The sequence below is a fragment of the Mobula hypostoma genome, chromosome 7, assembly GCF_963921235.1.
Source record: "Mobula hypostoma chromosome 7, sMobHyp1.1, whole genome shotgun sequence".
Lineage (NCBI taxonomy): Eukaryota > Metazoa > Chordata > Chondrichthyes > Myliobatiformes > Myliobatidae > Mobula > Mobula hypostoma.
The window spans coordinates 74938413-74959608 of record NC_086103.1 but is presented as its reverse complement, the minus strand read 5'-3'; the positions used below and the strand labels follow the sequence as shown (position 1 = coordinate 74959608).

Here is a 21196-nt window from a genome sequence, read left to right as displayed (position 1 = left end):
AGTGAGATGGAGGAACTGAGCGAAATACATGTTAGTAGGGAAGTGGTGTTAGGTAAATTGAAGGGATTGAAGGCAGATAAATCCCCAGGGCCAGATGGTCTGCATCCCAGAGTGCTTAAGGAAGTGGCCCAAGAAATAGTGGATGCATTAGTGATAATTTTTCAAAACTCGTTAGATTCTGGACTAGTTCCTGAGGATTGGAGGGTGGCTAATGTAACCCCACTTTTTAAAAAAGGAGGGAGAGAGAAACCGGGGAATTATAGGCCGGTTAGCCTAACGTCGGTGGTGGGGAAACTGCTGGAGTCAGTTATCAAGGATGTGATAACAGCACATTTGGAAAGCGGTGAAATGATCGGACAAAGTCAGCATGGATTTGTGAAAGGAAAATCATGTCTGACGAATCTCATAGAATTTTTTGAGGATGTAACTAGTAGAGTGGATAGGGGAGAACCAGTGGATGTGGTATATTTGGATTTTCAAAAGGCTTTTGACAAGGTCCCACATAGGAGATTAGTGTGCAAACTTAAAGCACACGGTATTGGGGGTAAGGTATTGGTGTGGGTGGAGAATTGGTTAGCAGACAGGAAGCAAAGAGTGGGAATAAACGGGACCTTTTCAGAATGGCAGGCGGTGACTAGTGGGGTACCGCAAGGCTCAGTGCTGGGACCCCAGTTGTTTACAATATATATTAATGACTTGGATGAGGGAATTAAATGCAGCATCTCCAAGTTTGCGGATGACACGAAGCTGGGTGGCAGTGTTAGCAGTGAGGAGGATGCTAAGAGGATGCAGGGTGACTTGGATAGGTTGGGTGAGTGGGCAAACTCATGGCAGATGCAATTTAATGTGGATAAATGTGAAGTTATCCACTTTGGTGGCAAAAATAGGAAAACAGATTATTATCTGAATGGTGGCCGATTAGGAAAAGGGGAGGTGCAACGAGACCTGGGTGTCATTATACACCAGTCATTGAAAGTGGGCATGCAGGTACAGCAGGCGGTGAAAAAGGCGAACGGTATGCTGGCATTTATAGCGAGAGGATTCGAGTACAGGAGCAGGGAGGTACTACTGCAGTTGTACAAGGCCTTGGTGAGACCACACCTGGAGTATTGTGTGCAGTTTTGGTCCCCTAATCTGAGGAAAGACATCTTTGCCATAGAGGGAGTACAAAGAAGGTTCACCAGATTGATTCCTGGGATGGCAGGTCTTTCATATGAAGAAAGACTGGATGAACTGGGCTTGTACTCGTTGGAATTTAGAAGATTGAGGGGGGATCTGATTGAAACGTATAAGATCCTAAAGGGATTGGACAGGCTAGATGCAGGAAGATTGTTCCCGATGTTGGGGAGGTCTAGAACGAGGGGTCACAGTTTGAGGATAGAGGGGAAGCCTTTTAGGACCGAGGTTAGGAAAAACTTCTTCACACAGAGAGTGGTGAATCTGTGGAATTCTCTGCCACAGCAAACTGTTGAGGCCAGTTCATTAGCTATGTTTAAAAGGAAGTTAGATATGGCCCTTGTGGCTACAGGGGTCAGGGGGTATGGAGGGAAGGCTGGGTTCTGAGTTGGATGATCAGCCATGATCATAATAAATGGCGGTGCAGGCTCGAAGGGCCGAATGGCCTACTCCTGCACCTATTTTCTATGTTTCTATGTTTCTATGTTTCTCACCCTGGCACTTGGGAGGTAATGCCTCTGGGAATCTCGTTCTTGTCCACAGACCCTCCTTTTTGTTCCCCTAACAACTAATTCCCTGTCCCTACAGTTCACCTCTTTTCCCCCTTCCCTTCTGAGCCACAGAGCCAGACTCAGTGCCAGAAACATGACTACTGTAGCTTTCCTCTGCTGGGTCACTCCATCCCCCAACAATCTCCAAAGCAGTTGAGGGAAATGGCCACAGGGTACTCTGCACTGGCTGCCTATTCTCTTTCACCCCACCTGATGGTCACCCAGTTACCTGTATCCTGCATATTGGGCGTAACTACCTCCCTCTATATCCTGTCTGTCAACTCCTCAGCTTTCCGAATAATCTGAAGTTCATTCATCTCCAGCTCCAACTCCTTAACATGGCCCATTAGAAGCTGCAGCTGGATGCACTTCTTGCAGGTTTAGTCATCAGGGACCCTGGAGGTCTCCTTGCCATCACACATCCCACAAGAGGAGCAGTTCATTATGCTGCCTGGTGCCCCCACCACTCTAAATGTGCGATAAGAAAGAAAGAAAGAAGAAAACAGATCTACCTACACCTTTTCTTGCCAAGGCTTCAATGAGCCAATGCCTCAACTCCCCACTCTAACACTGACCACTCACACAATGATCGAATCACTTAAACCTAACTTCCTTTTTGCCTAATTGTGCACAATCCAATGTGTCCTCAGGAACTATGAAGTGCAAAGTGTGTCGACTGCCCCCACTCACTTCTTTTAAATTCTCTCTCCCTCTGCACAATCCAAAGTCTCCTTGGGACTGTGGTACACAAAATGTGCCAACTGCCCCTGCTCGCTTCTTCGAAACTCTGTCTCTCCCGCTCTATAATCCAAAGTCTCCTTGGGATCCGTGGCATGCAAAATGTGCGGATGGCCGCTGCTTTCTTCGTTTAATCTCTCTCTCCCTGTATGGAATCCAATGCCTTCTTGGGAATTGTGGAGCACAAAATATTCATCTGGTGCATTCTGTCTCCTTTTAAAATATGGCAAACACGATAGTAGTACACAAACAAATTGGCACCATTCTACTTCCCAATGATTTTTTATAATTATTTAAATTAACTTGTATCAAAAATGTTTTAATGCACAGATTCAATCCATCCAGATTGGGGTGGGGTATCCTCAAGCTTTATTAGCTTCTCCCTTTTCTTCCCTCTCCTCTCTATATTAAATGTCCATACATTTTTGATCTCTTTTAGTATTATATCCCACCAACATGGTCTCCCTAATAAATAGCAAACCAAATCAATTACTTGATGTTAGTTTAGTGCTACTGTCATGGGGACCAGTGTTCTGTCAGTGCTGTCTGAGCAGAGTTCTCATACTTGCTCTATGGCCACGTGGGCTTTTTCTAGATGCTCTAGTCTTCTCCAAACTTACTGGCAGGTTAATTGGCTGTATAATGCAGGTTGATGGCAAAAAGAATCAAAGTGTACTTAATGGACATGTGTGACAGAGAATAAATTGCAGGGGTGCAGGGAAACAAGACAATGGGAGCTGGCATTGGATTCAATGGGCTGAGTGGCACCTTGTGTGCTCTTACATGGTTGGATATTGTGGCTCATTTGGTGTGATTTCCAGTGACTGAGCCTCGACCTTGACCTTCATTTAGTTGTTTTATGTGATCCTAGAACATTTTATTAATGTTCTCATATTTCTTTGTCATTTCTTCTTATGATTGCTTTGTTATCAATGTACATAGAGGGTGTCTGTTACTTTAAATTTTATCCTTAATTTTTTTATTTCAAACATTACATTTATTACCAGCAACTTATTTATGTTTCTAGTTGATTATAAGTAGATTATATTGATCCCTAACAACAGGAATTCTGCAGATGCTGGAAATTCAAGCAACACACATCAAAGTTGCTGGTGAACGCAGCAGGCCAGGCAGCATCTCTAGGAAGAGGTTCAGTCGACGTTTCAGGCCGAGACCCTTCGTCAGGACTAACTGAAGGAAGAGTTAGTAAGAGATTTGAAAGTGGGAGGGGGAGGGGGAGATCCAAAATGATAGGAGAAGACAGGAGGGGGAGGGATGGAGCCAAGAGCTGGACAGGTGATTGGCAAAGGGGATATGAGAGGATCATGGGACAGGAGGTCCGGGGAGAAAGACAAGGGGGGAAAACCCAGAGGATGGGCAAGGGGTATAGTCAGAGGGACAGAGGGAGAAAAAGGAGAGTGAGAGAAAGAATGTGTGTATAAAAATAAATAACGGATGGGGTATGAGGGGGAGGTGGGGCATTAGCGGAAGTTGGAGAAGTCGATGTTCATGCCATCAGGTTGGAGGCTACCCAGACGGAATATGAGGTGTTGTTCCTCCAACCTGAGTGTGGCTTCATCTTTACAGTAGAGGAGGCCGTGGATAGACATGTCAGAATGGGAATGGGATGTGGAATTAAAATGTGTGGCCACTGGGAGATCCTGCTTTCTCTGGGGGACAGAGCGTAGGTGTTCAGCAAAGCGGTCTCCCAGTCTGCGTCGGATCTATGTTCCGTGCCTGTTCTGGTATCTGTCCCCCACTTTTCCTTCGCTACATCGATGACTGCATTGGCGCTGCTTCCTGCACGCATGCTGAGCTCGTTGACTTTATTAACTTTGCCTCCAACTTTCACCCTGACCTCAAGTTTACCTGGTCCTTTTCCAACACCTCCCTCCCCTTTCTAGATCTTTCTGTCTGTGTCTCTGGAGACAACTTATCCACTGATGTCTACTATAAGCCTACTGACTCTCACAGCTATCTGGACTATTCCTCTTCTCACCCTGTCTCTTGCAAAAATGCCATCCCCTTCTCGCAATTCCTCCGTCTCCGTCACATCTGCTCTCAGGATGAGGCTTTTCATTCCAGGACGAGGGAGATGTCCTCCTTTTTTAAAGAAAGGGGCTTCCCTTCCTCCACTATCAACTCTGCTCTCAAACACATCTCCCCCATTTCACATACATCTGCTCTCACTCCATCCTCCCGCCACCCCACTAGGAATAGGGTTCCCCTGGTTCTCACCTACCACCTCACCAGCCTCCGGGTCCAACATATTATTCTACGTAACTTCCGCCACCTCCAACGGGATCCCACCACTAAGCACATCTTTCCCTCCCCCCCCCAGCTTTCTGCAGGGATCGTTCCCTATGCGACTCTCTTGTCCATTTGTCCCCCCCATCCCTCCCCACTGATCTCCCTCCTGGCACTTATCCTTGTAAGCGGAACAAGTTCTACACATGCCCTTACACTTCCTCCCTTACCACCATTCAGGGCCCCAAACAGTCCTTCCAGGTAAGGCAACACTTCACCTGTGAGTCGACTGGGGTGATATACTGCGTCCGGTGCTCCCGATGTGGCCTTCTATATATTGGCGAGTCCCGATGCAGACTGGGAGCCAGAGAAAGCAGGATCTCCCAGTGGCCACACATTTTAATTCCACATCCCATTCCCATTCTGACATGTCTATCCACAGCCTCCTCTACTGTAAAGATGAAGCCACACTCAGGTTGGAGGAACAACACCTTATATTCCATCTGGGTAGCCTCCAACCTGATGACATGAACATTGATTTCTCTAACTTCTGCTAATGCCCCACCTCCCCCTCGTACCCCATCCGTTATTTATTTTTATACACACATTCTTTCTCTCACTCTCCTTTTTCTCCCTCTGTCCCTCTGACTATACCCCTTGCCCATCCTCTGGGTTTTCCCCCCTTGTCTTTCTCCCCGGACCTCCTGTCCCATGATCCTCTCATATCCCTTTTGCCAATCACCTGTCCAGCTCTTGGCTCCATCCCTCCCCCTCCTGTCTTCTCCTATCATTTTGGATCTCCCCCTCCCCCTCCAGCTTTCAAATCCCTTACTCACTCTTCCTTCAGTTAGTCCTGACGAAGGGTCTCGGCCTGAAACGTCGACTGTACCTCTTCCTAGAGATGCTGCCTGGCCTGCTGCGTTCACCAGCAACTTTGATGTGTGTTGCTTATATTGATCCTTGTTTCCTGTGGCTATTATATTTTTCTGTCAGAAAATATTTACTTTCAGAAATACTAAACTCAACTCTTCAAAACATCTTACTTCCAATTTAATATTTCGATCACATTCCCATTTCTGATGATGGGTCATTAACTCTTGTTTTTCTGCCCATCGATGCTGACTGCCTTGCTGCATTATTTAAATCTTTACTTTTTTTAGGGGAGGGGGTCTATTTGTTTCCTTATCAACAGTTGTGCCTCAGACTTTTGTCAATAGCTCCAGTTATTAACTTACTGGAGCTCTGTACTTACTGCTCTGATCTGAGCAGGTCTGTGAGCATTTCGCATGTACACGAGCGTGTTTGCTAAGGTTAAATTTGTGGTGTTTGTGGTGAGTGTGTTTGTGGTGTGTATTTGTGTGTTTTCGCGTGAACATTGACTGGAATTTACCGCACTGTCCCTATAGAAGTCCATATACTGTATATGCACAAGTTTTGTAATCGAGCCGAATTCAACGACTGTAGTGTCTCAGTTTATAAACTGCGTGTTCCATCTAGCGAAGTGAAAATCATTAATCTGTTTACGGATCGCCATTTAGTAATGAGCATCGTGGCCACTTCCAACCAGTGGGGTCCAGTATCCTTTTTTCCTTCAAGGATCCAACCCCGTGCTGCCTGGATTGTCCAGTCCCTCTTTTGCAGCTGTCCCGTTCCACTTTGCCACTGCATCCAATAAAGTCAGATTAGCGCTGCCTGCGCTCACACGGCGTGTCAGTTGAGAGGCGGCTGACCCGCAATTTCTTTCAGACAGTGCACCGGACTGAAGCGGGATAAAGTCTCGTCTGCTTGAGTGCATATTCAGTCTAAATCAACACAGAACGGAATGAAGACCACCTAAGTCAGTTCATCAGGACGCTTACCGAAGTGAACAGCGATGGGAAGGAATGGAGTTAGCATGAGTGAGTACATACCGTCTGAAGCAGGGCAGAAGAGTACAGTGTAACGCGTCAGATCTGAGTGCGGTTTAATCCACTGAGCTGCAGGTTATACTGGGCGCTGGCGTTCAGCGGAGCCGGTTACATGTGTGGGATGCGTGCTCGGTATTGAGCGGACGCGGTCCGTGTCCCTGCTGGAGAAGTTGCTGTTGTGATTGTGGAGCTTGTGAAGCCAAAAAAAAAACATTTCTGGTCGTTTGGGACGGGGATGGTGTTGCGATTTAGTTGGAAAGCTTTTGGTTTCCTCCATATGGGTGGTTAAGCCCCGGCTATCTCGCTCGGTAGGTGGTCCTGTGCATCTGGCCGGCACTTTCAGCAGTGCACTTGTCCTTGCGAGTGTGCGGGGCTCTGATGGAAACGGGCGCGTTCTGCTGCGTGCTGGGGGCTCCAGCGAACCTGGTGGTGGTCGGAAGGTCCCGAGTGCAGGCTAGGTAGAGCACACGTCAGCTGTGGGACTAGCACTACATCAACAACCGTTGGAGGCAGCATGTAATATTATCTTTGAAACCGCTTCTGTTGCTAACTGCCCCTGACTCTTTAAAATTTTGTGCGGTCTCTTTAAAAGTCTGTTTTAATTTTAATCGAAGTTGAGAATGACCCTTTCGCCCCCTGCACGGTGACTGATCTTTGCACGGATATTTAGCTTGCTTTATGCTATCCAAGACTTGAGAGGCTTATACACTGGGCTTTTGTCCAAAGTTAAATGCACGTTTTTTTTACGGGCCCCGGAGCATTGAGAAAGTCTCGGCTCAACTGATGCAGCTGTGAAGAAGGAGGAATCGACTGAACTCCCCGTACCCGACTCCCTTTGAAGAGAGTTCGCCAATGGATATCAGGTTGGAGTAAGACTGGATTCCCCTCAGGGATGAATAGTTGATCCTGATATTTAACTGTCCGGGAAGGACAGCAGCTTGAGACTTTATGGGAGTTGGTGGAAGACCAGTCCAACAGAATCAGTGCCTTCGAGGTGAATCTGAATCGAGGGAATGAAAATCAACTAGGGGGAGAATTGGAGGCTTTTTTTAAAAAAAAATCGTCTGTCTATTGTGGAGACAATGAATGCAACGGCTGTGTTTTGAAGAATGGCGGTGACTGTATCTTTACAAGGTAGTGTTTATGGCAACCATTCATGCACCCTTATTGAATCTTCAGTCAGTCCTTATTAATGTAGAGGAGCAAAACACTTTTTTTCTACGGTGATTGAAGTGCTTTAGCTAATCCATTTTAAGTCTTGGGAAAGTGATAATTGCTCTGGAAGAAGATATTGTATTGGGACAGAAATGTTCTACTATAATATTTCTTTTACTTGGTAAAATCATTAGGATCAAAGAAATGTATACTAGGGACAGGAAGTAGTTAGAAAGTTGGCATTTTGAAAGAAGAGTGGAGTAACGTTGGGAAGTTTTGATGGAACGTTAACTTGTGAGATTTTGTGCAGTTTAATTTCCTTACCTAAGGACAATGCTTGCATTGGTGGCTGGTGGCAGTGCTGGGGTTCAATTGTTGGCTTCTAAGATGAAATGGGTGATGTATGAAAAACGAGCTGATAACGTTGGTGTTTAGAGCGATGTGAGGTGATCTTATTGCTACAAACATTCTGACTGGGTTTGCTGATAGGCTGGATGCTGAGTAGACGATTCTCCTAGTGGGAGATCAATAGCCACAGTTTCTGAATAAGGGATTACCAACTAGCAATAGAGACAAGAGTCACCAGACCACTTTCCCTGCGGGTTATGAATATTCGGAGAGTTATGGAGATGGGCTCGTTAAATGTTTTAAAAGATGGAGACTGCTGGACACTGGTGTAAGGAGTTGCGGGGCGGTGGGGAGAATTCCATAATGTGGCCATGATCTTATTGAATGGTGGACAGGACAGGTTTGAGAGGCCGATTGGCTTCCACCTGCTGTTTTCTGTTTATCTTTTTATGATTAATTTAGCCCATTTTGACCCAGCCTAACAAAAATCAATATTCCCACTTCTTGATAGTTCTGATATCTAATGATTATCCCGATAACTTCAGGAGTTCCTAGCCCCAATCTCTCTAACATTTTCCCTCAAGTCTTCTCCAATTCTTCTCTCTATCAGTTAACTTAAATCTACTGTATATCCTCAAACCAATGACCACAGTCAAGCTGAGCTTATTGTTATGTGCAGAATACAGTGAGGTGCAAGTACGATGATAAGCTTGCTTGCAAGTGCAAAGTACTTATGATACTTGTGCAATGAATGAGTGGTCCTTTCTGTTCTCAATAGTTCCATTCCCTGAACAGTTCAAGAATTTTTTTTTAACATATATTTTACTGGATATCAGTTTGGTGATCTGTATTTCCTTCCATCATTCTGCAATAGGTATGAAATGATAGGAATTTTAGAGTAACTACAGATTCTGTCAGAAAGCTCAGCTTTGGGCAAACATGCTTCCTGTCATGACTATTAAGTTCAATGTATCCTAACTTTTTTACCTTTTCGTGGTCTGGATGTTGCTCATAAGGCCAGTATAATTGTCCCTGAGGAACTATTCTTAGCTGAAGTAATTCTGTGAAGAAGCTTCCAAAGTGGGGTTGGGTGGGTTGGTTCTGGGATTTAAGTGCAGTGATAATGAAGGAATGGCATATTTCCAAGCTGGGATGGTGTACAATATGGAAGGGAACCTGCAGGGGGTAGTGCATGTTGAGAGCTGCATTCAGGGTAGCCTTGGCAAGTAAAAGTAGTAAAGGTTGCAACCTGTAAATGGTACCGACTGTCACAGCATTACATCAATGATAAACAGATTAAATGCTTGAAATGCTGGATGGGATGCAAATTGAGTAACCTGCTTTATCTTGGATAGGGTCAAGCCTTTGATAGTTGTTGGAGCTTCATCCTGGCTGGTAGGGAGAACTCCATCACATCCTGACTTGCAGGTGAGAGTAGGAGTTTGGCACGGACTAGAAGGGCAGAGCTGGCCTGTTTCTGTGCTGTAATTGTTATATAGTTATATGGTTATTGGTAGAAAAAGACTTTGGGATGTCAGGAGCTGGGTTCCGCACCATAGAGTACCCAGTCTACGACCTGCTGCTGCAGCCATGATGTCTCTGGGCTTGTTCTGGTCGAGTTTTTGGTCAGTGATAAAAGATGATAGCTGACCTCTTTTGCTTTGAATGTGGAATTTGCTTTCCACAAGCAGTTGTAACCGCTAGTGTTGTCATGGACTGATGTACCTGCCAGGAGCACACTGAGGAGAAGGTCAATTAGATTTATCCCTTACGTTGGTTTGCTTGATTCTTGTAAGGTCCCAGTCTGGCAGCTCTGCCCTTCATCAGTAAGCCACCTCGATAAGTGGGCCACCAAGCCTATTTTGATATTAGATGTTGAAGACCCCAATTCTATATCTGTGAAACTTTCCATACTGTTTCCAAGCTGCTGTCCAACATAGAAGATACGACAGTATAGTACTGGACAACCTATCTGGCACACAGTGTTGAATGTTGTGCTGACCTTGAGCAAGAGGTTGCAGAGGACTATAGATTCAGCTAGCTCCATCAGTGGCATAACTCTCCCCACCACTGAGGACATCTTCAAAAGGCATTGGCTCAAGAAGACAGCAGCCATCATTTAGGACCCTGACCATCAGGGACACACCTTCTTCATATTACTACCATCAAGGAAGAGGTACAGGAGCCTGAAGACCTTCATTCACTGTTGTAGGAGCAACTTCATCTCCTCTGAACCATCTGCAATCCCATGAACACTACGTTATTATTTGTCTTTCACACTATTTATTTATTTTTGTAACTTATAGTAATTTTAATGTCTTGCACTATACTGCTGTTATAAAACAATAAATTTCATGAGTTCATTTTGTGATAACAGATCTGATTCTGATGTTCATCTATTTCCCTCCTTTGCCTTCATATTCATGTGCCTTTCTAAAGGCCTCTTAAACTCCATCAAACTACCTGCTTCCATCACTACCCTTGGTAACCTATACAGAGACCTACCACTCTCTGTGTGTGTATATATATATATATATATATATATAAAAATAAATTTGTCCCTCATGTTGACTTTAAACTTCTTCTCCACTAATGCCCCACCTCCCCCTCGTACCCCATCTGTTATTTATTCGTATACACACAATCTTTCTCTCTCTCTCTCTCTCTCTCCTTTTCCTCCCTCTGTCCCTCTGACTATACCCCTTGCCCATCCTCTGAGTTTTTCCCCCTCCCCCTTTTCCTTCTCCCTGGGCCTCCTGTCCCATGATCCTCTCATATCCCCTTTGCCAATCACCTGTCCAGCTCTTGGCTCCATCCCTCCCCCTCCTGTCTTCTCCTATCATTTTGGATCTCCCCCTCCCCCTCCCACTTTCAAATCTCTTACTAACTCTTCCTTCAGTTAGTCCTGACGAAGGGTCTCGGTCTGAAACGTCGACTGTACCTCTTCCTAGAGATGCTGCCTGGCCTGCTGCGTTCACCAGCAACTTTGATGTGTGTTGCTTAAAAACATCTTCTAGTGTTTGATATTTCTACCCTAGGGATAATATTTTGACTATCTATCCTAACCCTGCCTCCAATATCAGATTTCCCGTGAGCCTCTGAGGTTCTAGCAGGAGCACCCCAAGTTTGTCCAACTTCTCGTGCCCTCTAATCCAGGCAGTATCCCAGTAAAACTCTTCTGTGCTCTCACCACTGTTTCCACATCCTTTCTTTTTTTTTGACGTGTGCGTATGCCTGTGTGGCCACTCCTCACACAGACATTTCCGCAGTATTTTTCCATTTTTTATTTTACGAGGTCAAGTTGTGATCTTGACATTCAACCCAGCACAGATGGAAAGCATACTCGGGAGCGGACCCGACTGGTTTCGAACCTGGGAACCTCCGCTCCCAGGTCCGGCGCCGATGTCATTGCGCCACCAGCCAGCCCCTCCACATCCTTTTTGCAATGGGGTGACCAGAAACACATGCAGTATTACAAGTGCAGTTTGACTGAAGTTTGTGTATAGCTGCAGAATGACTTCTTTTCACTTAAACTCAACACCCCTATGAGATACACCACCTTTACCACTTTATCCACATGCACAGCCACTTACATTGAAGTGTGGGCCTGGGCCCCAAGATCCCTTTGTACCTCAATGCTACTAAGGGATCTACCATTAACTGGAGTCCAGGTGAAGGGTCTTGGCCCAAAACATTGACTGTTCATTTCCACAGATGCTGCCTGACCTGCTGAGTTCCTCCAGCGTGTTGTGCGTGTTGCTTTGACCCCAGCATCTGCAGAGAATTTTGTGTTTACCATTAACTGTATACTTTCTCCTCTCATATGACTCTCTTAAGTGCAACACCTCACACTTGCTCAGATTAACCTCCATCTGCCACTTCTCTACCCCTGTCTGTAACTGATCTATGATTATATATGCACAACAACGGTCTCAGCAATGATCCTTGCCAAATGCCACTGGTCTTGGAGCACCAGAGACAACAACAGCCTTCTTCCTCTACTGGAGTAGCATTGTTTAATCAGCTGAAGGAGGATGGTTGCTGGTAATAGAGAAGTGTTTTTTTTTGAGAATCTGATGTCAAGAGGTCTGAAGTTGAAGTTGAGCTCCGGGGCCCACAGTATGTCTTACCCCTTTGTCTTCCGGTAAGACGGGATATACGTATTTACTTATTGAGATACAGTGTGGAACAGTCCCTTTTGGCTCTTTGAGCCATGCTGCCCAGCAACCCTTGATTTAATCCAAGCCTAATCACGGGTCATTTACAATGACCAATTAACCTACCAACCGGTACGTCTTTGGACTGTAAAAAGAAACCAGAGAACCCGAGGAAAGCCATGCAGTCACACTAAGAACGTACAGGCTCCTTACTGACCGCAGTGCGAATTGAACCTCAGTGGCTGGTACTGTACGGTGCTGTGCTAACGTCTATGCTACCGTGGGACTGCAGTGGTGGAGTCCAGCATGTTCTCTGTAAGATGTTGCTTGTTAGGCTATTGCTCGAATGGTCTGTAGTATAACTCTTCAGTTTGGATCCCAGTCCCCAGGTATTTGTGAGGAGGAACTTGCATGGTCCACTGGACTAACAATGACTTTGTGAACCTTCGCTAGTGCCCAGTCTGACACTGATTTGTTTTGTTGTGCACTGAATGGCTAGCCTGACCACAGAAGGTGGTTAAGAATCAAGCGCAGAGCTGTGGGCCTGGAGTCATGTTCAGGCCAGATTCTAACCAGGAGGAACATTGGTGGAACAGATGGGCCCTACAAAAATCAGCTAATTCCAAGGTCACTATCAATGAAGTCTTTTAAAATTCCTGATGGGAATGAAAAAGATTGCAAGAGCAAGAAAGTTGCATATCTTTCTAATTTACTAAAAATATTAGCAATTGTTTAAACAGTGTAAGGATTTTTCATCTTTGGCCGATTTCTTCTAAAATGACTGATGTCACTGGAAGATTAAGGTCAGGTCATAGGCCGCCCACAATTGATCTTTTAGAAATTAGTGACTGGTATTTCCCTTTGCTCTGTTTAAAATCCATCCTGTCTCTGAGAGTATTTCTGACTTGTCCCAGACTTGTACTGTCTACACGGTGACAATATCCAGTAGGTTTGAAGCACTGACTCTAGTCTCTGTGCTAGCGATGTCAGTAGTTTGTATTTTTGGTAGACAGAGATGATGCTGATTTTCGTCTGGAATGTAGCCTTGTGTGTCTAACCACTGCAATGTAAACATTTCATGAGTTTGTGCAGGAACATTTTAGAAATTGTCTGGCAGGGAGTAATTTAGTAACACCAGGAGGACAATGAGTGCTTGACTGCTGTTAGTTCTCCAAAACAAGCCTGAGCCTTTATTGATAAAGTCTCTACTCTATCACTCTGTGTTTGGGTTAAGCTGTTGGGTTTTTCTTTTCAAATTCATTGCATTCTTCTGGTGCAACCCACCCCCCACTCTTCATGAACAAAAATAAAGAATGAACAAAGCATTTCACCAACCATTCCAATAGATTACTGTGCACCCTTGTGATTTGTTGAAAGTTATCCAGTCTAACAAAGGTGTTTGATCAGTTTGGGTTTCACATTGGTTGTCTGTGTGTTTTGTTTATGATGGTGATCGCCTCAAAGGACCATCAGGTGCACTGTAACCTTGTGTTGTGAAGTAAGGGAAATGAGCATGTGTGGACTTGGAGCAGTGACAAGAGTGACGTTCAATTGTAAAGCATGAGCTCAGATTGCTTTTGTTCTTTTCAATATGTTTCTTTGTCTGTATCCTTCAAATAAGGAGAGAAGAGATGAAATATAGGGAAAGCTAGCCGATAAAATAAAAGATACCAAACATTTTTTAGATATATAAACAATTAAAGAGAGGCGAGTGGATGTCGGACCACTGGAAAATAATAATTGGAGACAAAGAAATGACGGACAAACTGAATAAGCATTTTGCGTCAGTCTTCATTGTGGAAGACACTAGTAGAATGTCAGGGGGCAGAAGCGAATTGCTGTTACTAAGGAGAAGGTGCTTGGGAAGCTGAAAGGTCTGAAGGTAGATACGTCATCTGGAGCAGGTGGACTACACTCCAAGGTTCTGAAAGAGGTAACTGAAGAGACTGTGGAGCCATTAATAATGATACTTCAAGGATCAATGGATTCTGGAATGGTTCTGGAGGACTGGATAATTGCAAATGTCACTCTTTAAGTAGGGAGAGAGGCAGAAGAAAGGAAATTGTAGGCCTTTTAGCCTGACGTCGGTGGTTGGGAAGATGTTGGAGCCCATTATTAAAGTGAGGTTTCGAGGCACTTGGAGTCACATGATAAAAAAGGCCAGTCAGCATGGTTTCCTTGATTCCTTGAAATTCTTTGAGGAAGGAACAGGCAGAATAGCCAAAGGCGAGTTCATGGATATTACTTACTTGGAATTTCACAAGGCTTTTGACAAGGTGGTACATGAGGCTGCTTAACATACTTGTGCAGACATCCCACCCTGCAAAAACTCATTTCAGGGAGGTAGCACCATCAATTTGCGGGAGACTTCCGGGAGAAGTGGGATGTCTGCAATAGAGTAGCTCCTTAGCAGCTAGCCAGCTAGTTTAAATAATGTTAACTATGCTGATGAACAAATGACACCTGTTAAACTCACCTCAACATGTCTTTGACATTTTAACCCACCATGGGCAATAGAAAAGTCACTGTTGCAAACAGTGCAGCGAGCAACATTGTCATTATTTTGACCCCTATTAGGCAGGGGTACACTTTAGTGTAGTCTGGGGTGACGTACATTTTATTTTTTCTTTTTTTGGCACACTCTGCCACTCTGACTTTGTTTGGAACTCACTCTTACTCTTGCTCTCGCTCTCTCTCTATCACTCGTATCTCACTTGTGGTCACTCTCACTCGCGCTTGCTTTCTCGCTCGCTCTCTCTCACTCTCTCTCGCTCTCACGCTCTCTCGTGGTCGCTCTCACTCGCGCTTGCTTTCTCGCTCTTGCTCTCGCTCTCTCACGCGCTCTCAAAAAAAAATCAATTTCCAGGACATTGTATATAATTTGCGGGCATCAGGGAGCCACTATTAATTTGCGGGAGACTCCTGGACCTTGCGGGAGAGGTGGGATGTCTGCTTGTGAACCTCGTCTGAAACCTCTCCCATGCCAGCACTTGGCATGGATAGAAGATTGGTTGAGTTGCAAGAGGCCAAGAGTGGGAACGAAGGGGGCCTTTTCTGGTTGGCTGCCAGCGACTAAAGGTGTTTGCAGGGGCTGGTGCTGGGGACTGCTTCTTTTCACATTGTGTGTCAGTGACTTGGATGATGAAATTGGTGGCTTTGTGGCCAAGTTTGTGCACAGAGTGAAGAGAGGTGGAGGGGCAGGTAGTGTTAGGGAAGCAGGGAACCTGCAGAAGGGCTTGTATTGGGAGAACAGGCAAAATAGTGGCACATGGAATATCATGTAGGGAGATGTATAGTCATGCACTTTGGTAGAAGGAATAAAGTCATGGACTATTTTCTAAACAGGCAGAAAATTCAAAAATCTGATGTAGAAAGGGATTTATGAGTCCTTGTGCAGGATTCCCGATTGTTAATTTGTAGGTTGGGTGGGTGGTAAGGAAGGTAATTGCAACGTTAGCATTCGTTTCAAGAGGACTAGAATATATGAGCAAGGATATAATGTTGATGCTTTATAGGCATTGGTCAGACCACACTTGGAGCACTGTGAGCAGTTTTGGGCCCCTTATCTAAGAAAAGATATGTTGTCACTGAAGAGGTTTCAGAGGAGGTTCACAAGTATGATTCTGGGAATAAAGGGTTAAGCTATAAGAAGTGTTTGATGGGTTTGGACCTGTGCTCATTGGAGTTTAGAAGAATGAAGGGGAGAGGGTCTCATTGAATCCATTGAATATCGAAAGGCCTAGATAGAGTGGATGTCAAGAGGATGTTTCCCATAGTGGGTGAGTCTAGGACCAGAGGACACAACCTCAGAGTAGAGGGAACATCCATTTAGAACTGAGATGAGGAGGAATTTCTTTAGCTAGAGGGTGGTGAATCTGTGGAATTCATTGCCACAGACAGCTGTGGAGGCCAAGTTGTTTTTAAAGTGGAGGTTGATAGATTTCTGATTAGGCAGGCTGTCAAATGTTACAGGGAAAAGGCGGGAGAATGGGATTGAGAGGGATAATAAATCAGCCACGATGGAATGGCAGTGCAGACACAATAGGCCAATGGCCTAATTCTGTTCTTGTGTCTTATGGTCTAAATACGTAGAATATTGTGACTGACTCTCTGTGGTGCTCCTGTGTATCTAAATCCCCAATACTGAATGCTGAAAGTAATCTAGAAGAAATGGAGTGGCAGAGTAGCAGAGACAGGAATGGATGGCGTTGCAATGGACAAGTTCAGAGCTTGGTCAAAGAGGTGGGTTTAAGAGAGTTTTGGAGGCAGTAAGTGAAGTGGGGGGGGGTGAGGTGGAAAGAGATACTGATGAGGGACTTTTAACGTGTATGATAAAAATGCTAAGAAGTCTCCATGGGTGATGGTCAGCCCAAATCCACAGTAAATAAATAGTTTGAGCGTGAAAGAGAATGAAAAACTGGAGAATATTGTAAATTATTGGTTAAGGAAAATGAGTTATGAAAACAGGGATGGATTTTTTTCCAAACTTAGAATAAATTTTATACTTCCTGTGTCTTTATAAATATAAAATAGTAGGTGTGCTGTGGGAAAACAAGTAAACAATGCAACAAGAATTGCAAACTTGGCATGGCAAGAAGGTCACCTCATTCTGGGTTTCCTCTCCACTGTTAGAAGATGCCTGTAGCGTCTGCTTGGCCTGCCATGGACTGTGCAACCCATGGAAGTGCTCCAGGCTTAAGATGCTCTTTGGCTTTAGTGCCGTGGAACCTTTGAAGGTGAGTCTACGACTGTGGCTTCGAGGCAGGTGGTGAAATGGATTGGAAGGGGAACTGGTGGTCGGACACTCAGTCAGGACTTGATGAGGTGGATGTTTCTCTGACATGCATGGTGGTAGTGGTGATGATGGGAGATGGAGAGAGGGCCGTCTTGTTGTATGGAGGTGTGACTTGAGACAGAGTTGATCCCAAAGGTCGGTGCCTATAATGGGAGGATACCTGAAACTGGACCATGGGATTGCCAGGTGGGTCATTTGGAGTTCGGGAGTGGGAGTGGCTGGAACTTGAATAGCATACATAACTTGGAAAGGGGCCATCTTCGATTAGATTTCTACTGTGGGGCTGACACCTTGCTAATAGGCTGATCTAAATTTCACTGCTGTAAGTTAAGTAATGGCATGACAGTGTGGGTATTCATGAACTGACCAGAGACTATCATTTCTTAGAACAACATAACGCTATAGATGTTATACAGGGACCAATGTGTCAGATATTCAGATAGGGCCCAAGTACAGAGAGAGCAACACTGAAGCGGGTCAACAGTTCACTGACTTTAATGAGAATTGTTGCAGAATTTACAGGATAAGAAAAACAATAAAACACTAAGCCACCAGGGCCGTTAACTTTCAGTTTGAGAGTTTTAGTTGAAGCCAACAGTGTGGCTGGAAACAATAACTAAATACTAAGTGAATACTGCTCCTTTTCCGTGTCTGCCTGTGTAGTGGTCCTCTTTCCGGGTAAGGACGAGGGTAAGCAGGGAGCATAACGTTGCTGTGCTTTGGGTCAACTCTCGACAGGACTACAATGAAAAGAAGAGAGTTAAATACCGCCATTATGAAACAGCCATTAGTTGGAAAGTGTATACCCACAAGTGCAATTGCTGACCCTGTTGTGCAGCTCACCTGTGGGGGGTGGGGTGTAGACCCTGCAGCAGAGTCTGTGATAGTGACACATTGCACAGGCCTGTGACAATCATGTCTCTAGAGCTCAAAGCTGATTTGCAATTGGAAGCTTCATGCTAAATATTTGGAACGGTGTCCTTTGAACTAGAACGGATTGCGATCATGTTCTGCTCTGGAAATTAGTTTTATTTGTTTCCCTAGACATTTGCGCTGAACAAACACTGCTCTATAAAAAATTTCTAAGTGACCTTGTGATAGGTGTGTACAGTTCAATAGCACATTGTGATTACTCTCCATGTCATGCAAAATGGTTCCTTCCCAATTATTATGCTTGGTCTCCTTTAGAGAGATAAGGCATCGTCTCTGAAGTTTGACTTCAAATTTTATAATAGGATTGCATTATAAGCATAAGGACTGTGCTGGCATTTTGTGCTTAATGTGGGTGGAATCCATGGTACATCGATCAAAGTGAGTTTCAGGAAGTTGCTATGTTGCAGTGGTGCACAATTACAGTTAAACAAGTTGGCATTGAAGCTGAGCCAACCTCACAAGAATAAAATATGGTAGTTTATAGAGGAAATTGGTTGAGGCTTATTATCTAAAATCATGTCCTTCTCTAACTTTCATACTTATTCTTTCTAATCACTCGTTTGTTAATTCTCTGCAAGATTTGATTATTTTGTTTATATGAAGGAAGCTATATACAGACAGGTTATTTTACAAAAGCTGTTGTAGAATAGTGTCATCATGCATACTAAGGAGAGAGATGACTTTCAAAGTAGAATAGACATTATGGGCTCTGCAGTGTTGACCTACTTTTGTTTTTAGAAAGACTTATTTGCCCAGTGCATGCAACCACGCTGATATTTGGCCCTTTAAGAGCTCTTTTCCCTTTTTCAATATTTTTATTATTAATTTCTACATAAAGAATACAGAGTACAAGAAGTATATATTTTAAGTCAAAAAAGATAAAATAATACTAATACATATTTGAATCACACTTGCAACCTCATTACTCTATATTCATGTAAATTAAATTAAATCATAATATTTAAATATGACATAACATCACGTAACCATTGAGCGTGAGTAGGCGGAGCGATATCCTTCCATTTAAGCAAGAGCGTCCTCCTAGCTATAAGAGAAATAAAAGCCAAAATGTGCAAATCAGTTGTCCCCAGAATAATATCTTTTTCTCCAACAATACCAAATAAAGCTGTCAAAGGGTTGGGCTTAAAATTTACTTTGAAAAGTACAGAGAGAGTTTGAAATACTTCCTTCCTTCCAGTATTTCCCAAGACTCATGTCCAAAACATACGAATTAGTGAAGTTCTCCATTATTACATCTATCACAAAAGGGAGATATATCCGAATAAAAACGAGATAGCTTATCCTTGGTCATGTGGGCCCTACGGACCACTTTAAATTGTAAGAGGGAGTGACGGGCACATAACGATGAAGTGTTAACCAACTTAAAAATTTCATTCTAAGTTTCCTCAGAAACTGAAGTCTGTAAATCTTGTTCCCAAAGATTTTTAATTTTGTCTAAAGGAGCATTTCTCATTCCCAGCAACATACCATAAATATTAGATATTGAACCATTATGAAAAGGTTTCAAATTAAAAATTACATCTATTAAGTTCTTATTGGGACTTTTAGGAAATGTATATAATTGAGATCGCAGAAAGTCTCTAATTTGTAGATATCGAAAAAAGTGGGTTTTTAGTAAGCTATACTTAGCTGACAATTGTTCAAATGAAAAGAGACTTTCTCCAACAAAAAAATCCTGGAAGCATTTAATACCTAATCTATCCCATTCTTTAAAAACTAGGTCGGTCATAGAGGGTTTAAAATAAATTAGAAAAAGTGGGACTAGAAAGAGAAAATCTCAATAAACTGAAATATTTTCTAAATTGTACCCAGATCCTCAAATTATGTTTAACTACCAAATTGTCAGTTAGTTTACTTAAAGATAAAGGAAGTGAGGATCCAAGAAGAGAAATGATAGAAAATTTATTAACAGAGTTAGTTTCTAAAGAGACCCATACCGGACAGTCCTCACGGTTAATATAATATGACCAAAACATAAGGTTTCGTATATTGACTGCCCAGAAATAAAACCTAAAATTGGGTAAAACTAAACCTCCATTCTTTTTAGCTTTTTGAAGATGAACTTTATTTAATCGAATGTTTATTTTTCCATATATAAAAAGAATAGAATCAAGAGAATCAAAAAAGATTTAGGAATGAAAATAGGTAAAGCCTGGAAAAGGTATATAAATTTAGGTAAGATATTCATTTTAATAGAATTAATTCAGCCAACCAATGATAACGAAAGGGGCGACCAGTTTGTAAGAGCTCTAAATCTGGAACAACTGCAGCTATTTATTTTAGTTGTGTTTCTCTCTGGGTAGTTTGGTCCCTTTGATTATTTACAAGATTTGGGATCAGCACCCCAAGCCAAGTGCCACTGGTCTTGGAGCACCAAAGACAACAACAGCCTTCTTCCTCTACTGGAAAGGGAATGCCCACTGTTCCATGCCTAGAACACTTTTTGGGAGATCCGATCACTTGGCTGCCTTCTCTTATTTGCATACAGGTAGAGGCTAAAAAGCAAAGCTCCAGCGATAAGATTAACAAAGAGGTGGTCGCAGAAGACAGGAGCGGCTATAGGATTGCTTTGAGTCAGTGAACTGGGCCGTACTCAAGGACTCATCAGATGAACTGAATGAATATCATGGACTTTATTAGAACAGTCCCCACAAAATCATTCTGACTTTTCCCCAACCAGATGCCCTGGATGAACCATGAGATCTGCAATCTACCGAGGGCCACATCAGTGATACGATCACCAGGAAGACATCTCACGCGAGAAATGACAATTCCAGACCAAACACAAGTCACTGAGGGATGCTTAACTGCTGTGGCAGGGCTTGAATCGCTCCCAGCAACATACCATAAATATTAGATATTGAACCATTATGAAAAGGTTTCAAATTAAAAATTACATCTAATAAGTTCTTATTGGGACTTGTAGGAAATGTATATAATTGAGATCGCAGCAAGTCTCTAATATGTAGATATCGAAAAAAGTGGGTTTTTAGTAAGCTATACTTAGCTGACAATTGAAATCAAGTGACATAGCTGACACCAAGGCTTCACTCCCAGATGAACTCAGTGCAGTCTATACTTGCTTTGACCATTAAAACACGGAGGAAACATCACAATCTTCCACAGCCTCTGATGACCCTCTGATCTCAGTCTCTGAGGCTGATGTGA

At 43.6% G+C, this 21196-nt stretch overlaps 1 protein-coding gene across 3 annotated transcripts in view; it reads left to right on the top strand.

Moving 5' to 3' along the window:
• The first annotated feature begins 6421 nt into the window (after positions 1 to 6421).
• The window catches only part of n4bp3 (NEDD4 binding protein 3), a 234479-nt gene continuing 219704 nt past the window's right edge, over positions 6422 to 21196 (top strand). For 2 of the 3 annotated variants that reach the window (XM_063053614.1, XM_063053618.1), the window contains exon 1: positions 6422 to 6610. The gene's annotated coding sequence lies outside the window, so the exon portion shown is untranslated. The other variant, XM_063053616.1, reaches the window with a different exon arrangement.